At 40.0% G+C, this 23,034-nt stretch overlaps 1 long non-coding RNA gene across 7 annotated transcripts in view; it reads right to left on the bottom strand.

Moving 5' to 3' along the window:
• The window catches only part of LOC126501741 (uncharacterized), a 75,135-nt gene that overhangs the window by 7,081 nt on the left and 45,020 nt on the right, over positions 1 to 23,034 (bottom strand). For all 7 annotated transcript variants that reach the window (XR_007591797.1, XR_007591795.1, XR_007591794.1 and 4 more), the window contains 2 exons: positions 16,032 to 16,178; positions 8,639 to 8,760 (listed from right to left, as the gene is read on the bottom strand). This is a non-coding gene — a long non-coding RNA (uncharacterized lncRNA). The remainder of the gene's footprint in view (positions 1 to 8,638; positions 8,761 to 16,031; positions 16,179 to 23,034) is intronic.

The raw sequence follows: 23,034 nt of genomic DNA, 5'->3' as shown, positions 1-23,034 counted from the left end.
TAATAATATATAATTACATATTTTTAGCATATAGACTAGTGAATAGCATATCCTTTTCTCTGCAAGGCAATCCACGATTTATTTTCATTTCTTTTTTTCTGGAATCCTCTACAAAACACCTTCATTTCACTCTATTCTCTCTTCTGTAGAAATTTAAAATACTGTTTCATTGCCTACTAATATTTATTTTTCTTAGGAAAACATTATCTCACTGGAAATAAATCATGATAGTTCTGCAAAAAAATATCGTAACAGATATGGTTTTCTTATGAATAAGAAATAAAATGCATGGGAAGGAAAGCACTTGTGTGCCAGATTATAACAGGAAAAGCACTTCCAGATTCCCCAGTCTTTCTTAAGGCTTCAAATATATTGATCTCGATAGCTATTGCCTTGAAGAAAAAAACGCCCCAACACTCAGCATCTGAAATAACCCTGAGACCCTGGGGAACCTACTTTGGAAGCACCCGGGGTGGTCTGAACTGGTCTCTCATCTACTGCCTTCAGGTGACAGATGAAACAGGATCCTTGAAAGAGCAACTGAGAACTGGTAAGCACCCCTCTCCAGATCTTATCTGTATCTCTCTGTCTAGGTCTCTTCTCCTTTCATGTAGACTTAGGATCTTATTCTGTTTCAAACATGAGATGTGCATACCATACAGGCTCATGCATTTGCATGCTTGGTCTACAGCTAGTGGCGCTACTTTGAGAAGCTGTGACAATGGTGGGAGGTGGAACCTAGCTGGAGGAGGAGGGCTCAGACGAACAGCTCCTTTGTAGTCTAGTATCCCCAGATGCTTCTTGTCTCTCTCTGTTTCTTAGTCCATCATGATGTTAACTGAGATGTTCTATCAAACTTTCCCTACCATAGTGGATTCAACCATCTGAAAACCATGAGCAAAAATAAATCCTTCCTCTTTAAGTTGTCACCAGCTAGTATTTTGAGAAAGCCAGGCAAAAATAACTAAGACAGACCTCTGTCAGAGTTTCTCAAAATACACTAATTTGGGCTATCTCCTAATACACTGTTTTAGGACAGTGGGACCATGACATGCCTGCTCAGGGTTCCTGGGCAAGCATTCTAGAGATCCATGTCTCCCTTGTCTCTCTTCTCTTAGCCTAGTGTGACAGGCTCTCATGAGATCACTTCTCCCATCTGATGTTAGTGTCAGAAACGACATGCAGTGTCCTACATCCTAGGGTAGTATACAGGCTCCCTCACTTAATAAACAGTATTCAGGGCACAGTTAAGGAAGAACATGGGGAGTGGATGATGACACTCTAGCCAGCTTTAAAAAACACAGTCTGCTGTGCTCATTTTTCTATTGAATTTCAAGAACTGACTATTGGAAATTTATTTTCCCCCATTATCTAATAAATCTGGCCATTAAGTTAGAGGCAAAACCATTGACTTCAAAACTAATTAAATATTTATCACACGTGCACGCACGCGCGCGTGCGCGCACACACACACACACACACACACACTGCAGGAAGGGAGAGTCCTGTAGATCTGCTTCTACTTCATGAGTGCTGGGATTAGAAGCACACACCACTTCCAGAGCTTTTATTCCATGCATTCTGAGATTATGCCCAGATTCTCACATTTCTGTCACAAGGACATTACTGCACTATGCCACCAGCCAGTGACTGACTTTTAGTAGCTACTATTTGATGAATGAATGAAACTCCTGAGAACCTTGTTCTAGATTCACCATGTGAGGCCAAGTGCTGTTTTGCAGAAGGGTTTTGTGAGAGCAAAGGACACAGGCAGGTGCATGGCTTTTTCTACCAGAAGTCATCTCAAGTCAGTCTTTGGGTTCCTTATTTAAGTTTCCTTGATCCTATAGCAACACTCAGGGCTTTAAAGAGAAACAGTAAGAAACGGAAGTCAAACAGGAGAGTGCTAATTAGGCTAGCACTAAGCTAGGATGATTAAAGAAAGGATGGGAGAGGACAGCAGCGATAATCTAAATGAAAGGTAATCACATCCCACTATCTTCTCAAAGTTTGACCTTTGCTTCATCTATAGAATATCAGGTTTAACTACTTTCCATTCCCCTTTTAAAGTTCTCTTTTCTAGTGGATAATCAGAAAGATAACTTTCAGCATAAATAGAAACCAACAGTTCAAGGTTATTTTAATCTAATTCTCTGAAATCATAAGGTTTCATAGGCTTGATGTAGTTATACAAAAAAAAAGAAAGAAAAGAAAAACTCCTTTCCACATTTCCAAGTATTCCCATTCTCACTTCTTTTTTTTTTCCATTCCTACTTCTTAAGACATTTAGTATTTGTTGAGACTGCTCCCACAAAAGACCTAAGAATGCCAAATGCAAAGCTTCAGTTCAGATAAATGATAGAGAAAACGAAACAGAATACACTGGTTCCTGACAGAGAAACACATTTGAATGTTGGAGTGGATGACTGGGTTGAAGCATCCCTGTGCCTTGAAGTCAAGAAAGGATATTTATGTAAAAGCATTCTTTCTCACTCAGGATGCAAAGGGAGGTCGATTTTTTGTGGGTTTGAGACCAGCTGCTCTACATAGTGAGCTTTAGCACAAGGCTATATAGAGAGAACCTTCCAAATAAATAAATAAATAAAAATAAGGAAACCCTAACTTACTGTCTTCAGTAGAGCTTTGACTGGTAAAAATTTTGTTTTCAGAAAAAAATTTACATCACTGATTATATGATTTCTTATTGTTTGATTTGAATCTATAAAGTATGTCACAAGCTGACAGGTTGAGGGACAACATATGAATCTCTTTTTCCCTTTATCATGAATAGATTTTATAAAACATATATTATCAGTCTTTAAAATTCATCAGTGTTCATATTTATTCTATTCTAGAAAAGGCCTTTACTGTGGTTTGAATGTGTCCACCAAAAAGTTCATGTTGTAGACATTGAATTCCCTTAAGTCACAACCAAATGGCATTTGGAGGCAGGGACTTTCAGATGTAACTAGGGTTAGAAAAGGTAGGCTCCCCATGATGTCACCACTGACTATAAAAGATGAGGAAGAATGTTCCAAGCTAGTAAACCTGCTCACCCTCGATTTGTAATGCCATCTGCCTCTAGGGTGACTACAAGAAGCCCCTCAGGAGACACCAAGCAAAGGCGGGCTTTATGTCCTTTGACCTTCCCAATCTCCAAACCAGAAGCCAAATAACCCTTTACTCTTTAAACTACTCAGGCCATTGTGCTCGCTTATGGGAAACGAAAACGGACTCACATATACTTTTATAAACTTGAAGCATTGCTGTTTTTATGGTGTGTCACAGAGATTAAGGTGGCTGCATGCGCACCGAGAAAGCTTTCCACTGTGTAAACAGTAGCCTAGGAGAAAGCAGAAACTGAAACGAAGCATAGTGTTCCTAAACAGCCATAGCAAACGAGGTCTATAAAGGCATCAACTAGCATTCTGAAACATCGTAAAAAAAGGGAGTGTCTGGGTTACTTGGGAGCAAGAAGAAACACAGAATAGCAGCAGGTCTTGGTAGGACATAGTCTATGTGGAGACGACCAAAGTCGTCTTGAACTGGGACGCCACAGGTGTTGAAGGTGAACTTAATGCATCTGTGCTGGTCAAGTAAAGTAAGAGTAGAAGCTGCTGTTGAGACGCCACTCCCAAAAGCTATCCAGGAGAAGCTGGACTGGTGCTTCTCATCAGGACCCTGGCAGAGCATTTGATCTCTGACTGTCCCAGACTAAGGACAAACTACCAATTGCTGCTTTCTCTTGAAAACCCTAAGCTTTACACACATGTGGAGATGAACAGGGGGTAAGCAGTTGACTTGGTTCAGAAAGTACTCGTCCACAAGCGTGAAGTCTCAAGTGTGATTCCCACCACCAATGAGCAAAGTCATGGTGAGAAACTACACTTGCAATCCCAGCCCTGGAAAAGCAAGCTAGGTGGATCCCTGGGGTTTACTGAAAAAAAAAAATAAGTTAGACATCTCCTGAGATAGGACATCTGAGGTTGACCTCTGGCCTCCACATGCACATTTACACACACACACACACACACACACACACACACACACTCGAGGGTTGGTATTAAAGCAGTTTTCATTAAAAGAGAAAACTTAAGCAATCCTTTGAACATCCTCCAAACTCGACAAACATTATGGTAATTTATTTCTCTTTGCTTTGCTAGTGAATGTTCATAGTATGTAAAGCTCAGTCTAGTAGGCAGGCAATCGATCTCTCTGATTATTTGCCTTCACAATAAAACAATGGGGTTTTAAACTGTTACAAGCAGACATAATGAGGACACGAGCTCTTATTTTGGAATGATCCAGATGATCTGATTCTGACTCAAGCTCTCTCCCTAACTGTATGACACAGGGCAACTTACTAACTTTCTTGAACTTGAGTTCTCCATTCATAACCTAAAGATAATAAAAGCTCCCTTTGTAACTGTCTTAAGAACTAAAGAAACCCATACATCAAAACACTTTGTAAAATATGCGGCCTCAGGCAAGTGTTCTCCATGTACTATAACTGGACTGACTTTTACATTCAAGGTCATCTGTTAGGTGTCAAAGGTGAGGCCAATAGCACCAGATCACTCTAAGTAACACACTGAAAAGAATCATATTTAATTGTGACACCAGTTAAAGGGAAGTCATTCAATTTAATTAGACTGTCTCTACAGAAATTCTCCAAGTGAGAACTAGTTCTAGGAGAGGCTGAAAACTTAAATGCTGAAACAGACCAAGTAGATGATGCCCTGAGATTTGAATGCTGAAAGTAAAAGGAGTCTAAAGAGCATGCAGGTAAGTAACCTTAGAGCAGTCAGAAGGTGCATCACCCTTGTGAGGGAGACCGCAGGGAGTACTGGAGGCTGTGGGAGGATGAGGAGGTACTGTGAAGGTTTATTCTGTCTACTTTCGCATAGGGCAACTTTGGAATCAATCTTACTTAATTCCTGATATTTGAATGATGAGATAGACTCTAGATGTGAATACAAATTCTTTATTTTGGGAATTAAGGGGGTTGGTAGACTATTTGCCTAGAATGCAGAAAACTCTACGTCTGCTCTCCAGCAAGCACCAGCAGGCACAAACATGGGGGGGGGTGGTAATGTGTTCTTGTAAAGCCAACCCATAATGGGTAGAGAAAGGAGAAGCAGAAGTTCACAGTTATCCTCAACTACAAAGGGAGTTCAAGGATAGCCTAGGCTCTATAAGATCCTGAATCAAAGAAGAAAGAGGGAGAGAGAGAGAGAGAGAGAGAGAGAGAGAGAGAGAGAGAGAGAGGCCGAGACAGAGACAGAGAAGAGATGGAAGGAGGAAGGATAGACGGACATACCAACAACAGTAGAACTAAGATCAGTTTTGGACATGAACTCATATTCACACTGAAATAAATCTGGTACCAATAGTGGAGTTTGTAAGATAAGTGTGGATTCAGATTTGTTTGTGGGCATGGATTCTCCTAAAATGAGAAAGAAGCCATGAGCTGAGCATGCACGAGTTGGAGCTGAGTTGGTGCCATGTTCGCTAAAATGGAGTCAGTTGTGTGGAATGTGGGTGTTTCTGAGGCTATCAGAGACAGAAGTCATAAGAAAACAGAAAGCTGAAGTTGAGCCCTGATCATTTATGGGAAATGACCTCTGATATCATCTTTCTTTCTACGAAAATGACCTTTGGCCCACCTTCCCCCCAACAACTTGCTAAACATTTCTCAAGTCATTAATGCATCAATATGAAACTGATACCTGTCACTCTCACCAGAGTCCACAATGTTAAGGGAGTTTGGACAATAGATGAGTATAGAGAAATACATGTTGACGGTCATATTCATCGAAGATCAGCTGAGCCACTGTGACCCCAGCCTCTCCCAAAGAAATAAATGTGCAGCTGAGTTCTGCTATTTTTACGACAATGTATTCACGATGTTTCCGATAACAAAGGGAACAGTGTGCTCAAAAATAAACAGCACTATAAAACAAAATTAAATCCTACTGACAGAAAGATTATGTTTGATTATGGAAAGAAAATACTGGTTTACTCAGAGAATGACAATTTTAATCTTTTTCCTATTTTTTCCTCTATCTCTTATTTACCTATTTTTTTTTTTGGAGGTGATGCTAGAGATTGGACCCCAAATCCAGTTCCTTTCACATGATGGGCAAACACTCTAACACTGAAACATTCCAGGGAGATTCCTCACTGTATTTGCCAATATCTTAGAAATAACAATAAATAAAGTGATGAAAATAGAGTCTGTCAATCTGTGTTGTACTTGTACACGGGGCTGGCTTATGTGCAGGAGAAAAGAAGCAGCGCTAGCAGTGTTAATAATACATAGATTGTTTTTGGCATTTTTCTCTATTGTAATTACATATTGCAGGTTTGAAACATTCGAACCAACTCTTTTCATCTAAACCACTGAAAGTACAGTCATTTGCTTCTGTTATGCATTTTCAGCAAGATGAGCTGTGGGTACAGAAGTAAAAGAGAAATGGGGAGGCTTACAGCAAAAAGCATTCTTTCAGATGGCAAGTAGATATTTGCAATTGTAAAAATGGTGTAAAGACACAAACATGAGTGGGAAAGATGACACAGAGATGACGTTTTCTATACCCACATTTTTCTACATACCCTCTAAAAATTCAGCAACTACTGTTTTACTGCCTCAAACATACCTTAATACTACTATTGGACTTATGTCAGGCTAACTATGCCACTAGTTAAGTACCCAGAATAACCAGATGTTCAAATTGATTCACTTAATTTAGTCACATGTGTTTATGAAGAGGCCACTATAAATGGCAGACACATGATAAACTTAGGGCCTTACTGTCCACCCGTGGTCATCCACGATCTTGCCCACAGTCAGCTTTCCCTTCTGCCTGCATTACAAACCTTCTTATCTAGTCCTTTATGACTCAAGCTTGGTTTGAGTAACAAGACTGTTTATGTCTGTGTTCAGTACTGTAGGGTACCATTGTGCAGACTGCAGAGTTGGTGGGTAAAGGAACTGACGTCATCAAAAGTCAGAATGGAAGTGATATGCAGATGCCAAGAAGAATGTGGGGAGATTAGCTCATGCCTGGAAAACCTTAAGCTTTGAAGCTTCATCAGTCCCAACCTGACACTAGCATCTGGGCCTCAACATGACCAGGACATTCTCCTAGAGAGAAGACTGTCTGAGGCTTCATTGGAACTTCCCCTTCTGCTCCAAAGGCCTTGAAGTGGTTGGAGAGGGTGGAAAACAAAGCCATGAATGTGAGGCTGCATTCAGCAAAGCCCTTTGGGGCTGTGATAATGATCTGGTAATAATGGCTTCCCACCAAGTAATCCCAGGTATTTCACGGTTTGTCTGGTTTAACCAGTTAGGGTTGAGGAGCAGTACACTCCTCAGTGAGGTGAGGCATCTTGGAATGAGGCCTGGCCTTTACTGATAAGCAAAGTGGGGATGTGTCCTCCACCCCCATGAGGGTCATTACACACACCAGCCAGTCCGCATGAGTCACTTTCAACCCAAATTATGTGTCTCAAAAAGAAACCCTCAGCATGCATTCTCATTCCTCACCTGTTGCCAGAATCTGTCATTCAAAGCGAGCGAAGGGTATTTACATTTTTAATCACAGTACTCCATATCTTAGTGTTCAAATTCTGTCCTAGTTCATCTAAGGCCTGCACAGAGCTCCCTGTGACGTCAGTAATAAGTCACCTATTTATCTCTACCCCTGCGGCCCCTGGCTGATCTGAAAGCAGAAATTTTAAGAGAAAGAGCATTAAAAATTCATCGCTTTCCTGTGTGTATAATCAGTAAGAGGAACAACCCAGAAAGAGGTGGAGAGGCAGAGGGAAAAGTCCTCTGAGACACCTGGGTTTATGTAACTGACTCACTCGGTCTAGGAATTCACTGGAAAAGTTAGAAATGCCTCCCTCTCATCAGATCAATGTTTTTATAATCAGAATTGCTCTCAGTGCTAACACACACCTTCAGTTAAAGACTGCCTCAGCGAGTTACCCAGGGATAACAGGTCCAGACTCCGAGTTAACAAAACATTACCTCATCCACAAACAACTCCATTAACTGTTCAGACCCTAAGGTCAAAAATCCTTTTTCTAAGTTTCTGGAAGTTTCTCCACTTTCAAAGCAATTACAAACGTGACCTTTCTGTCTCCCTCAGAGCAGACAGCTCAAGGCAACTTTGTCCTAATCAATATAAGGAGAGAATCTCATGACTTCTTTAGGATGTCTGAACAAAGAGGACCAGTGTAATTTAAGAAAAACACGAGTTCTGACTTACATGGAGATAAATTTGAAGGGAAAACACTCAGCAAGTGTTTGTGATGAAGGAAAGAAACTCCTAGAAACTAAGAGAAAATGGAAGCATGGAGATAAGACAGTTTGGAGGCATGGGCAATTTTTGGATGATTTGGGCATGACCCCCATTAATTTAGAGGCAGAGAGACAAAAGTCATCATTAGTTCAGGTAGAGCTCTGCCCAGACATCCTCTAATACAAAAGGAAAACTGTAATGACAGAGAAGGATACTGGGCTGCAGTAGGGATAATCACATCAGGAGTTGATGCTGATGTCATGGTGATGAATCAAAAACAAACAAACAAGCAAATAAAACAGCAATCCACCTGTTGAATGCATGCTTACCTGAGGGTAGCATGGACACCATTTGTCGAAATGTCATCATATAGATAAAGTTGCCGTCATATAGATAAGGTGGCCTGGTTCAGCTTCTCCTATCTCTCCAAGGGAATCTGATTGTTGGGTAGCTTCAAACAAAAGAAGAAAGAAGAAGGATGAGTAGAGTCCAGACTATTTCGTGCATGTGGTGTTTTTCTTCTGAGTAGGTACCAGACAGATAAGGAAGATGGGCAGCAACTTAGAGTAGAAGTTTCTTTGAACTATTCTAATTGCAGAAAAGAACCTAATCTGCCTGCAAGGATCAGTCTGCTTGGGCTAGTTCAAAGATCTTCTAAAGATGAGCCCATCAGGGCCTCCTGCAGAGCTGGGTCATTTCTCTAAAGAGTCCTATAACAATAAAATGACTAACAAGCAAACAAAGGTGTGGTGTGTACCCTTTAATCCCAGCACTCAGGAGGCAGAGGCAGGTTGTTCTTCCTGAGTTCCAGATCAGCTAAGGCTACATAGTGCCATCCTACTTCAAAATAAAAACAAGACAAGAAGAAGCACAGGAGTCAAGGTCACTTCAATGTCCCTAGGTGTGAGAGGAAAAAAAAATAGATCTTTAGAGAACTAAATGACCAGAATGATTCAGAAACAGTAGGCTCAGATATTATTTCATTGGAGATAATCTGACTGGGCATATTAACTTCAAAGGGAGCAGAACTACGTGGAAGAAATCTTTCCTTTAAAAGACACACAATTTGCATTCAGTCTTCTGTATAAAACTATCAGCATCGTTGTTGTGTGTGTGTGTGTGTGTATGCGTGTGTGTGTGTGTGTGTGCGTACACACAGATATTTGTGGAGAAGGCCTGGAGTCCATGTCACCTGCTTCTCCCATTTGTTCTCTTGTGAGTCTTGGTCTCTCACTAAACCCAGTAAATGCAGAGCTTACTTCTTTATTTGGGCTGGTTGGCCAGCAAGCCCCAGAGGTCCTGTGATTTCCACCTACTTCCCACCTCCACCCACATTGGAACCACAGGCACACTCGTGACCTGAATGCGGGTCATTTTACAAATGAGATGGTCCAGCCCATCTGATACCATTTGTCTAAGTGTAAGAGTCTCAAGAAAATTAACATGACAATCTTGTAGACATATGAAAGAGATGCTGCTGGCTTCCTTTTTCTTGTCTTCTTTACTTACTCACAAAATACTGTAACTTTGAGAGTTCTACTTTTACTTCCCCCCCTAAACATAGCCCATTGATTTCATCCCCTGCTTTCTCCTGAAAAGCCACAGGTTGATTCTAATCCCTCTTTCCTTGTGACGTCATTCCTTTTCCCTTGTACTTTGCTGTCTTCATCCTTCACAGGAGAAACATTTTTATCTCAGAAACAGGGAAGTCTATTGACTTCTCCATATCCTCATTATTGCTAACCCTTTCTTCACCTAATGGTTTCTTTGTTGTTGTTTCCTTGTTTTTGCTTATTTGTTTGTTTTCCTTGTGAGCATTTTTCCATTTCGATCCTCAATCCTATGTTCCCTTTAAGCAACAGTATGCACCCATGGTTTCTGCTCCCAGCAGCTCCTCAACACCTCTGCCAAGTTCAGTCAGTTTTGCTTCCTTCCCAGGGCACCAGCTCCAAACACTGTTTCCAGTTCTCCAGTGAGATCCTACCCTCACCTTCAGTCCACTACCCTGGTGGTTTCCACGTTGCTCTTTCCTGGACTTGATGTATTTGGAATTCCCCAACATTATGATAATCTCCGCTTCTCTATATTTAGTATGCCTACACATTAGAATCACACTCCAAGTTTTAGTAATTGTTGTAAGGAATAGCGTGATCTTTTTGTAAGACAATCAGTTCTATGAACAAAAAAAAAATCTTCTAAAGCCACATTTTACTTCAATAGTGCTGTCTCCCTTTCAGTCTTTCTGAGCCATGAGCCACGGTCGCATCCCTTAGTCAAAACACTATTAATTGATTCCAGTTAACACGAAAGTGACATTCTAGTTTTTATTTTGTATCCGACTAGCCTAATTTATCATCGTTATTTAGCCAATGTTTTGAAAGGTGAACAATGACTGAGTCATATAATCTTATGTGTTTGAGAAGTTGGCCTCAGACAGGAATGGTCTTTGCTGTGCTGGTTATCAACCTCCTGCCTCAGAACTGCATCCTGCCTTTTACCTTCAGCTCTGCAAATCTGGAGGCAGGACTCTGCATCCAGTAAAATCTTCCTAAGCAGGGGATACTAGAAAGATGCTGCAAACTGGAAGGGGATACTAGTTCCTGCTTGTGGTCTGTGAATTTCCTGTTGACTTCCTGCTTCGATGAGCGGCACACTGGGGATGCACTGGGGGACAACCATTCTCTAGGGCAGGATCCGGCTCCAAATGTCCTGATTTGTAGCAAACCATTTTCCTCGGCACCTGGATTCATTCAAGGATGCTAAACTGTGGTTCCTTTGTCATGTCTGGGAATGCCACAGATGCACCAATCCAGTTTCTGAGCTCTTCATGATGTCAGTTAAGTCTTTCATGGCAGCTGCATCATTGTTCAGTTCTTTTGATAACTTATAGCTGTACCTTAATGCATGTCCACAAACCTCTGTCTCCTTGCTGGTTTCCTGATTATCATCGCCCATTGTACATAAACTATATGTGACTGGTGTTCCCAAGATTCACTTTTCCCTCTCTATCATACAGCCATGGAGGACATGCAGAACAAGGCCATGTATGCTAGATAAATATTAACTCTAAACTTGTATGTTGTGACTCAAACAGTAGTTCCCTCTGCAGGAGAAAGAGGATGGATGGAATCATTAAAACCCAGAAAGAAAGCAGAAGGGAAAACTGAGATCATAGAACCTCACCCCCATGAGTCATAGCAAAGTTCTACAAAGCAAACCGTAGTTGCATAGCAAGCAACATGAAAGTCCTCATAAAAAGCCAAACCAAAATCTAAATGTTTCCTGCTAAAATTAACAGGAAAAAGGGGGGGGGAAGCAGAAGTAAAGTTTTCAGACACTTCCCTAAGGTAAAGCATGACCCGAGATGGAGAGACGCTATCTGGAGAACTATGGAAGGACGGAGTATGAGACTGGAAAGGATTTAGGGGGAGAGAGATGGAAACAACACCGTTCTAGAGCCAAAAGATGCCTCTTAAGAATGAAAAGAAGGAAAGAAAATGTTAAGGTTTGACAGTGTGAAATAAATATATTTGTCATGCTTCAGTTAATTTATCAGAGCCCTGATTCTCAATGTAGCTGTGTTTAGAGACAAACATTTTTGTAATAAAGGCTAAATGAGGTCTCATGGGTGGGGCCCAGATCTAATGATAAGTGTCCTTGTAATAAGAGACAAGAGAGAGCTTGTTTTTTCTCCTCCATGTTGAAGACACTTTTAAGAATGCAGTCTTTAAGCCTGGTGGTGGAGGCACACGCCTTTAATCCCAGCACTTGGAAAGCAGAGGCAGGCAGATCTCTGTGAGTTTGAGGCCAGCCTGGACTACAGAGCGAGTTCCAGGTTAGTCATTACACAGAGAAACCCTGTCTCAAAAAAAAAAAAAAAACAAAAACAAATGCAGTCATTAATAATTAAGGAAGTACACTTTAATTAGAAACCTAAAGGAAATTTTAAGCTTGTATTTACAGACTCCAAAACTGTGAGAAATGAATTGTTCTTGTTTAAAACACCCAGCCTGTGGTGTCTTGCTATGGCAATCAAGCCTTCTACTAGGATAACTGGAAAACAGGTTTTGTCACAGTTCTGTTTATATGGCTAAACAGTGTGCTTAAACCTTGTTTCCTAACCAGTTCTTACAGTCATTGTCTTCAAATTCTTGATCTTCACAAATCTTATCAAACAGATGCTACCTGACTTTGATTACTAAGCCTTCTGTAAAGTCTGGAATCTTAGTATGAAATTGAAAATTTAGACTAGCTGATCATTTGCAAATATTATAAAATCAAACCAACTAAGTGTACAATTTTGGTTAAAAAAATAAAAGAATCAGCTCATAAAATTAAAACACATAGAAATGATTGTAATGCTTACTATAGTGAATAATGTTTTTTAAAGTTCATTGTTTTTACTATGCATAAACTATTATGCATAAGACATGCCCTTGTATATGCTTACCCTTATAGTATCCTATGTGTGTAGGTGTGTGCATATATATGTGATTTTGTCAGAGAAGAGGAGTTGATGTCTTTCTTGATTGTTCTCCAGCTTAATTTTTTAGAACATGGTCTCTCGGTGAACACGGAGTCACCAACTTGACTAGGATGGCTAGCTAGAGGTTTCTGGGCATCTTCCTATTTCTGCCTCCCCAGCAGCAGGATCACAGGCTTGCTCTGATCTATCTTCATTTTTACATGGCTTCTAGAGGATTAAACTCGGATCCTTATGGCTGTGCTGTAAGAACCATCTCCTCAGCCATCACTTGATTCTTGGAAATGGACATTATAATATCTTCAGTGCCAGGATAACTTAAAACATTCCTCCTGTGGAGCCTCTCCAGCTCTTGGGAGTTCTTTCTAGCTTTTACTGAGTAGATCTACATTCTCTCTGCTTTCAGATGGGGTGGGAGAGGAGGGAAGAAAAAATGATAAGCTAATAATGCAAGGCACAGAGAAGTTAAGGAAATTTCTGAAGCTCAAACTATTTTAAAAGGATTGAGTGTGAGTTTGCAGCTGAGGGGTATGACATTCTAGTTAGCTTCTTAATCATCCTCCCAGACTCTGGGAGGGCTGTTAGGTTGTTCTGGTGTTGTTGTGTATCTTTGCTACACATGATATGGTATCATGTTACTACAATTTATCTTTACACAGGGAAGATACTATGAATGCCATGCTGCATGAATAAACTCTGGAAATCATCCAGAAGACTGGGAAATCTCCTTTTGCATCTTCCTTCAAGTGTTCTCTGTACCATTATTACAGTGGGCCAATAGCCCACTGTACCAGGGAGAACCACCTAATCCAGACAATGTGTGTCTTAGGCGATTTGAAATAGTAATTCAATTTCCTTAAACCAACTTTGCTGTTTCTCTCTCTCATTGTTCTGTGAAACACAGCATTCATGCCAAGGCTTCAACACTATCAGTTGTACTATGAGATAATATTAGCTTTGTGTGTGCCTATATGTGTACTTGTATGTGCACATGTATGCCTGTAAGGGTGGAGATAAACATTAGGCATCATTCTTCAGTGGCTAACAACCTTTTGTTTTTGAGACAGGGTCTCTCATTGGCCTATTTCACAAGGCTAATAGGCCAGTGAAGCCCAGAAAGCTGCCTGTCTTCAGCTCACCAGTGTGAGATTGTAAGTATGTGCTGCCACACCAAGCTTTCCACATGGGTTCTACAGTTTGAACTCAGGTCCTCATTCTTGCATGACTAGCAATTTTACCAACTGAACTATCAACTAGGTGAAGTAAACAGAACAGAATGCTGGGAGAAAGAAGCCGAGTCAGGCAGTCGCCATGATTCTCCCACCCAACACAGCCACAGGTTAAGATCTTCCCTGTTAAGCCACCTCGTGGGCTACACAGATTATTAGAAATGGGTTAGATCAATATGTAAGAGCTAGCTAATAAGAGGCTGGAACTAATGGGCCAGGCAGTGTTTAAAAGAATATAGTTTCCGTGTAATTATTTCAGATAAAGCTAGCCGTGCAGGTGGCCGGGTGCCAGGAACATCGCCCGCTGCTCCTATTACAACACGCAACTATTTTTACTCTTCATTGAGGTGCCCCAAACCTCTATATACTATTCATTGAGCAGAGCACGTTGAGGATTATAATTTTGCACTGGAAGTTCAGTATAGAATAATTCACACTATTTGTACCACATATTCCAATGCACCGTGAACATTGTTCTGCAAGGACCTAAAACTATTATTTATGAAAATTCTGTCTGTCTGTGGGTCACATCCTTGAAATCTGACTTGTCCTAAACAACCACACGCCACTGCCAGGAGTAAGATACCCATTACTTACTGAGCATGAGAAATGAACTGGGTAGTAGCCTGTGTATTTCACGCTTGCTAGTTTTTTTGTTTCTTACTATATGAGGGTGGCATTACTTTTACCCACATCCTTGATATGTGTTTATATGAGTTTTTAACGTTAGTTAAAAGTCTCTTCCATGGTAACCAAGCCATGATTAGAAAACTGGCTAGCTTCTTCTCCAAAATGAACAGACTTTCTTACAACTTCCTTATAATTCAAGAGAAGAATAAAGACATCATGATTTATTATGAGGTCTAGTTGAGAAGAGATATTCAACATTTGAAGAAAAATGACAATAATAGTTTCCATAAAGCTATTAGAAACCACAACTCATTTCATTCTTGGAATATTATATAATTCTCTAGACAATGAGATCATAAACAAGAAAATCCCACAGGCAAAATCCCCGAGAAAGTCCTAAATATTTGTTTTAGAGCTTTTAGATATATTTCTCTTTATAATTATGATCTCAGACAAGAGTCATTTGCCAATAAAAGATTTCCATGTAAGAAATATTGCTATAACAACAAGTATTAAAGTGCCAAAAGTGTTCTAAGGAAGTTGAGAACTTCAGTGTCTTTTTATACATCAACATAACAAAAGAAAATGACAGCATACTTTCTTGGAGAATTTTAAAGTATTAATTACATTGTCAGACTTGAGGATTACATCATACAGGCAGCCTCTCAACTCATTCATAGATCAAACATTGTCTTGCTAATTTGAATATTAACCTGCTTGGATAATCAATTTTAATTTTGTTATACATTTTTCTTATGCAAATGAATCACACTGTTCCAAAGACACAGAGGTCTCAGAATAACTGAGCAAAATTCAGTGACTGACCACATGCATGCAGCTCTGTGTCTGCCATGATTTGTCCTTTGTGCCACATCCAATCATCAAAGGGATCTTAGTGATACAAACCAGCCCCTTTTCTTTATCTCACCAGAAAGCCAAGTTCAATAAGACAGGATCCTTCTGGTCTTATATTATCAGAGATCTGGAATATGCCCAGGACAGAGTGGCCTGGGGACTATTGTTACAGGCACTGTCCTCTCACTAGTCTTGACAGGTTTGAGAAAATCAATGATTTGTGTTAGGACTGACCCTTCCTAATCAAGGTAAGCTTGGTGAACCAGCAGCTTTGGCATGTCTTACCACCAGCCATGCAGAAACTTGGTCAGCACCCACAGCTGCTGAGCCAAGACCTGCTTTGCAGTAAGGTCCCTGAATAATTATTCCACAGAAAAGAGGTTGAGAGTCATTCAGCTTAGTTTATACAGTGAAGATGGAAACTTGGTACCTTCTCTCTCATTGGGGCTTTCTATATTTTACCAAGGCCAGGCATTTAGGGGACCCACATAAGAAGTGTAGTTTGGGGGAACTCCAAATGCTTACCACTTATGGGCTGAGAGAATTAAAACTGTCTGCTACGAAGTGTCAGCTGATGTTAGGCAGTGTGGCAGAGAGCCAAAGCGCCTTGGCCAGGTGTGAGACTTCTGTGGACGCAGCTCTGTGCAGGACAACAGAAGAACCAGGCTCAACCTGTACCCACGGAACAAACGAGAAAAGAAGCAAAAACGTGAACAGTGTAACGGAAAGCTATGGCTTGGGACTGTTATCCTTTATTGTCGAAGGATCCAACTAATTTCCCAAATAATGTGGAAGTAGCTGGTATTTTTTTTTTTATTTCATAGAACAGGAAAGTGAAACTCGGGGAAATTTTTAACACATATCAGGAGCATCTGATAAATTACAGAGCTGAGAGCCACAGCCTTACCTGCCTGCCCCAAGCTCAGACTCTTGCACAAAGGTGGTCGTGAATTTGAATGTCAACTTAAATCAGTTATCGGATCCTCTCCCTTAAGCAGATTTTTGTTTGCATGCAAATTAGTATAGTAAGTGCACATCCCCGTCCCTTTCAGTGCTAAGTGTAGTAAGGGAAGGCCCGGTTCAAATACATTCTTAAAGGAAGACCCATCCAAAAGGGAAGTAAAAAGTAGCTTCTGAAACCACGAGTTAAACTGGTCAGAAAGCAGAATATAAAGAACAAGTTTCACTCCACGGAGAGGTCTTTGTCTGAACATCTTGCAGGAAAAAAGCAACACACCCCTTCCTCCTCGAAGAAAAAGCACTATCAACATTTCCTCTCACTTAGGTGTTGCCAATCTTCTTTCCCTGGCTGAGCTAACCCTCACCCTTAGAAGTCAAATACTATCAATTCAATTAAACAAAGCTATTATACCAGACAGGTCTTGAGAGCTCAGGGTAAGGTTCTAGTTCATTTATAAAAGCATCCAAGAGATTTTTCTCCCCAGAAAAGAAATTAGTGGTAATGATAAGCAACCTTATAGAGAAAAATCCTTCCCAAACCTTCTAGAATCGCTTTTCTCTTTTGTTGCAAGCTGGCAAACAAGGAATTTATAAAGATTTTCTTGAAGTCTATTTCACAGCTGTGCCTCAGCAGTGGAAAAAATAAAAGGAAAAAAATGGCAGAAATTACTTAAAATGCAAAAAGAGCAAAGGGAGCTATTGCGGTGGGTTGTTACAAATGACTTTGGAGATCTGGGGAGGCTAAACCCTCCAAGTGCACTGAGAAGCAGTCATTTCATCTGAAGATAGCAATCCTCTCCCCGAATTCGGCGCATGTATTAGAGTACCCTCTTATTAAATTACAGTGTTTTATAACCGGTGAATAAAATTGGTATCATGTTTACTATGCAAAAATCCCTGCTATTTTTCAAATGGATGTATATATTTTAATATAAGATTGAAATTTAATATTGAAAGCACCAAGCGATAAAAACGAACCCACCTAGTTTCAAGCCCTGCTTAAATTATTTTTTTTTGAAATTTTGTATCTAATAACATAGTTCAATAATACTGAAACGAGATTAACGCTCTGATACTATTTGTTTAGGAAACCCAGAATGTTGCTATGGAAACAGTCTCTGCATATCTATGGAAACGGAGTGTTGTAAATAACGATACTGAAAGGGGAACCTTGCAAAGTTGCCCGTCCATTCTAAGAAAAAGAAAAGTGTGGGGCTTCAGAGCAAGGAAAAGTATATTTTCTTATAAAAGGACAGCACACTGTTACATTCTTTTTCTCATGATAGGAGTTTTAATCTAAGGTTTTGTCGTTTGATTCTTTAGTAACTTGTCAGTTACTGACTTCCTGTTAATGATCCAAACAAAGCCGAGATATACTTAATGTGAAAATTCACTGAAAAGTTTTCTCATTCAACGTGAGTCTGATAACATTTTATCAGCCAAATCATTTTTCCTACTAATTCTAAAGTGGGCAATATTGCAGAAAGTAGAAGCTTAACTTAAATAGAATTCAAGAGTATACAGCAAGAGCTTTTTAAAATCTACAGTTAATAAACACTACAGTGCTGCAAGCTGGGTTATTAAAATAAAATTAGGATAGGACAAGGCGGCCAAGTGGTTGAGACGATGGCCTCTAAAACAAAAGTGAGGTTACCTTTTACACTGTGAATATATGGCACCATTGTTGGAATGCATGTGACCTTGTAGTGATTTAAGACTTTGATTCCCTGAGTAAGCCATGTCTGGCTGAAAGGTAATTATTATTTCTTGTTTTCCTTTTATCTTCTGATGTGGCCAAGACAGCTATCACCGAGAAAATGATGCTGCACATTGTAGAGTGAAGAAAGTTACTAAAGAACACAATATGTAAAACAGCAACGCACATAAAAACAGCAAATGCGATTCTGCCTAAGCCCTTGGCATTAATAAATATAGAGTCCATCTGCACACTTCTGAGTGCACGAATACTCGTTTCATTTGAAAAGGTAAGTGAGGGTGGTAATGTCAGCACTGTAATCTGAGTGAAACATCGTAGAGGAAGGAAAGGAAGCTGGCGTGTGGCCTTGACAACCAGATGAAGATACAGGTTCCAGTCCACCTGGCAGAATCTCAGCATCTCAAGCTCTCCTTCTCTTTCATCCTTTTGTGTTTTAGCTCCATTGTTAAGAGTCACACAGAGAAGGACCTAATAGACCTCTGGGAGCTGAAAGCCACGCTGACTCCTAAATTGCTATTTCGTAGAGTCTTCTAACATCTTGACAAATGACTCTTTCAGGTTAAACACAGTATGTTTCTTAACTTTATGTTTTTTTATCTAAGATATTTTTTTTCTGTTTTGTTACTTTTGACTTGGAAATCTGTCAGGTTTTTTTTTTTTTTTTTTGATTCTTTAGTACAGCCTGGTGCTATTTACTTAAATAACTCAATTTAAAAGTAAAGTAATTTTAAAATGCAAAAACTGAGTGAGACCATGGGTTTTCAAATAATGTTTTAAAAAGAGGGAAAGCAGGGGATTGGCTCTGGAGCCGCTGCATACTCTGGGCCCCCATAATACCTACTCTACTTTTTTCAAAGTGTTAATCCCACTGTCTTAAAAAAAAATACAAAAATAGTATGCTACTAAACTGTGTTTCCTTCCAACTTTTACAGGTCTATGATTCTCTGGTTATTTTCCAATAAAATATTGAACTTTAAACTAATTAGAGAGCTAGGAATATAGCTCAGTTAGCAAAGTGCTTGGTTAGCAGGCGTGCAGCACTGAGTTCGTTCCCCACGGTTGCCAGGAACACCTGAAATTCTGACAGTCTGGGGGTGGAGGCTAGAGGGTCAAAAGTTCAAATTCATGCTTCTAGGCAGCCAGACCTACATATGTCATTATTTTACACGAAGATATACATTTAAAATAAGAAGCTAAGGAGTGGCTTGGTAAATAAAACCTTTCCACATTTCTGAGTACGAGTTCCTGAGTGTGGCTTCCCAGAACACATGCAAAGCCAGATGTGGGTAGTGCTACGATGTGGCACCAGAGGGACCTTTGCGGTGTCCCCTAGCAGGATGGGCCCAAACCGAGACCTGCTTGCCATAAGCAGAGGGGTGAATGTGCCAGGTTCCCAAGGGATGCCAGGATACTAACATATTAATGCATGTCAGTAATAACAGTTTTCCTTTCAACGTGGGAGGCAGAGAAGGGAGAAGGCCTGAAAGCTCTTAGGACAGGAAGCCTGCTATCTACAGCAGCTAAGGAGAGAGACTGTCTGGATAAGGTAGAAGGTAAAAATGGATCTTCAAGATTGTGTCTTCTTGCCTCTGCACAACCACACTGACACACACACAAACACACACACACACACACACACACAAATGAAAACTATAATAGCAAGACCATGCTCCTCTTCAGAGAACGTTAGCTATCCATAATGCAGAATCATCAGATGTTTAAAAATATGAGGCATTTACTAAATATCTGTCATATGTCAAGAACTCTCATCAACAGGGACAAAAGGGGCCTGAAAACCCCATAATCAGAATACAGGAGTTGCCTGTATTCTGGTTGACTCCCTAAGCAAGTGGCCTGTGTGGTCCCAGGAGCCCATGTTCTGATGGCTAGCTGTCATTCTCTGCAGTCCGTGCCAGTCATCGATGAGCTTCGTCTGGTTCTGTTGCTTTGTTTCTTTGTTTGTTTGTTTGGATTTTTTTTTTTTTTTGGACAGGGTTTCTCTGTAGCTTTGGATCCTGTCCTGAAACTAGCGCTTATAAACTAGGAGGGCCTCGAACTCACAGAGATCCACTTGCCTCTGCCTCCCAAGTGCTGGAATTAAAGGCATGTGTCACCATCACCCTGCTGAACTTGTGTTTTTAAGTGAAGGCAATGAGGGGAAGGGGAGATGCTGGAGGGACCCTCATACCCCAGGATGTCATCCTAGTTAATATAAGCAGATGTAGTTAAATACCAGACATCTCTCTGCCCTGATTGCATACTACCACCTTCCAGCTCTGTCCTCAGATGACAGGGTAGGAGAGAGAGAGAGAGAGCACACTCCTTCTTTGGGGTCACTAAGGACACAAATCTTTTTGGGCCAGGATGTATGGCTTCTTTTAACCATAACTACTTCCTTCCTCATGTCACTATCCTAGAGATTTAATACATGAATTTGGAAGTAAAACAATTAAATCTACTAAAATTTTAGTCTATTTTTATTTATATGATTTACAAAAACTAGAAACAAGAAGAAATTATTAAATTGCAAGTAGTTAATGAGAACTGACATATCTATGCATTATTAAATGTCTCGTGACTCTCACATGACATGGCAAAGGCTTTCTGAATGGGATAACAGAACACTCACACATAGTTCGCATGGACACACTTTATTGAAGCCCATGTGAAGAAATGGACCACGCTTAGGAAAAATGACAAAACTAAATTCATAAAAGCACCCAACAGAGGTAGTCATTAGGAGCCTGAGTATTTGACAGCTTTTCTTTCTGCGCATACGCATTTTTCAGTATTCTTCCATGAATACTTACCATTTTTAATTGAAAAATAGTTTTAATTATCCTATTAAATTTATCGTCATTTTTAAGAATAACATAAACACAAAGTCAAATGTTTTCCAAATTATTCAATTGGCAAATGTGTATCTTGGGTTTATAAATTTAAAATGTACCAAATTATGAAATTTGTAGCTGAAAAGTCAGTATTAAAGTTTTCTTCTGCACATATTGTTTTTATTTGTATCTGTCTGTGCGTCTGAGGGAGAGACAGAATATGTGTACGTGTGTTTATGTCTGTGTGAATGTATACGCACATGTACATGCGGGTGCGTGTGAGTGCCAGTAGAGGACCTCAGACACTTGCAGATTACGGTACAGGTATCGTGAGCTCCCACATCTAGATATTGGGATCTGAACCCTGCTCTGCATGACTGTGCTCTTAGTCACCGGAATACCTGTTCTGAAGTGGTTTCTCCTGCCTCAGGGCAATTTAACTCTATTTCCTGGGGTCAGCCTCCCAAGCAACATTTTGAAACTATGAAACATGAACCTCCAATATTGCATTGAGAATTAACCAAAATTATCCTCTTTAATTTAGAAATATCTTTGTAAGAGAAATAAATGCCTTCAAAACTGAACACCCTAGTTCATAATAAATAGAGGCTGTGTTTCCTGGAGCACGTATGCACCAAGCTCAAGGACAATGTTGCAGAGTTGGTTCTTTCTTTCAAGTTTTATGTGGATTCTGAGGAATCAAATTCAGAGGGCCAGGCCTACACTTTTGTTTTTACCCACTGGGCCATGCTGCTGGCCCCACAGTGCCTTTTTAGTATACAATTTTGTTTTTGTAGTAAAAGAAAGCAATTGTGTCACCATGGAGATGATGAATTTTATGTCTCAAATTGGCTGGCTGTGGAGCTCAGATGTATCATCAAACATTATTTTGAATGTTTCTATAAGATGCTTTGGAGTAAGATTTGCATACAAGGTGGTGGCCTTTAGATACAATATAAAATCCTTTATAATTCAAGTAGAGACCTCTCCCAATCAGTGAAAGAGCACAGATTAAAAGGATGGGCCTCTCAAAGCAAGAAGAATTGGCCAGAGACAGTCTTTGATCTTCCCCAGCAGTGTCTTTTCCTATGTTTGCATTTAAAGTACTATTCATGTCTGTGTCTTTAGTGTCCCCATCCTCTCTAGAGGATTTTTGACTCAAAAAGGCTTCATAATCATCTGAGTGAAGTCTTGAAAATTATGTATGTACGTCTGATCTATCTATCCACCTATCCATTTCCTATCATCTATAATCTATCTATTCAATATATTATCAATCTTTTTATCTATCATCTACCTAAGATTTATCATTCTATCTGCATATCCCTTTCTATCATCTACTTACAATCTAGTCATCTGTCTATGCAGATGTCTATCAACTTACAAAGTATCTGTCCATTTATCTATCATCTCAATTGATGAATCCACACTTATTATAAAAAACAGTATTTTATATTTTGAAGAATTCTCCCTCCATCTTTCATTTTACCAGTAGGGATAGACATTTTCCTCTTCATTCCAGACTACCCTTTTTAATCTTCTATAAAGTGAACGCTCTTGGAGGACACTTACAGTATGTTTCTCAACACAAAGGACAGATGCACTTACTGCCAATATTAAGGACTGCATCCTATGCCACAAGTCCATCTTCTGAAATGTGACCCTTTGCATGTGCAAATTAATGTCATTTGACCTTCTCTGAGTCATGCCTCGGGACAGAGGAGTAGGGGAACTGAAGTTGCTGACACTCTGCCTGTTGTTGTTGCTGAAGTCATAGAGTCCTATCTGTCTTTGAACAAAAGTATTCACAACATGGTTCAGCATCCATGTAACTATGTAAGCCAACAAGCAATATCAGACCTTGCCCAGTTATTTTCCGTTTACAAAAACTATTTCAGAGGCTATGTACTGAAAATCTATTCACAATCTGTTCATGGTGGCTCAGAAACCCTATTTGCCAAAGGTGAAGTCTCATTCTTCTCCATTTAGTGTAGGTTAAACTAAATGAATTACCTCTCAG

Source organism: Alexandromys fortis, unplaced genomic scaffold (assembly GCF_014885135.2).
Source record: "Alexandromys fortis isolate MF-2015 unplaced genomic scaffold, M_Fortis_MF-2015_v1.1 scaffold_5, whole genome shotgun sequence".
NCBI lineage: Eukaryota > Metazoa > Chordata > Mammalia > Rodentia > Cricetidae > Alexandromys > Alexandromys fortis.
This window is presented reverse-complemented; position numbering and strand designations above follow the sequence as displayed.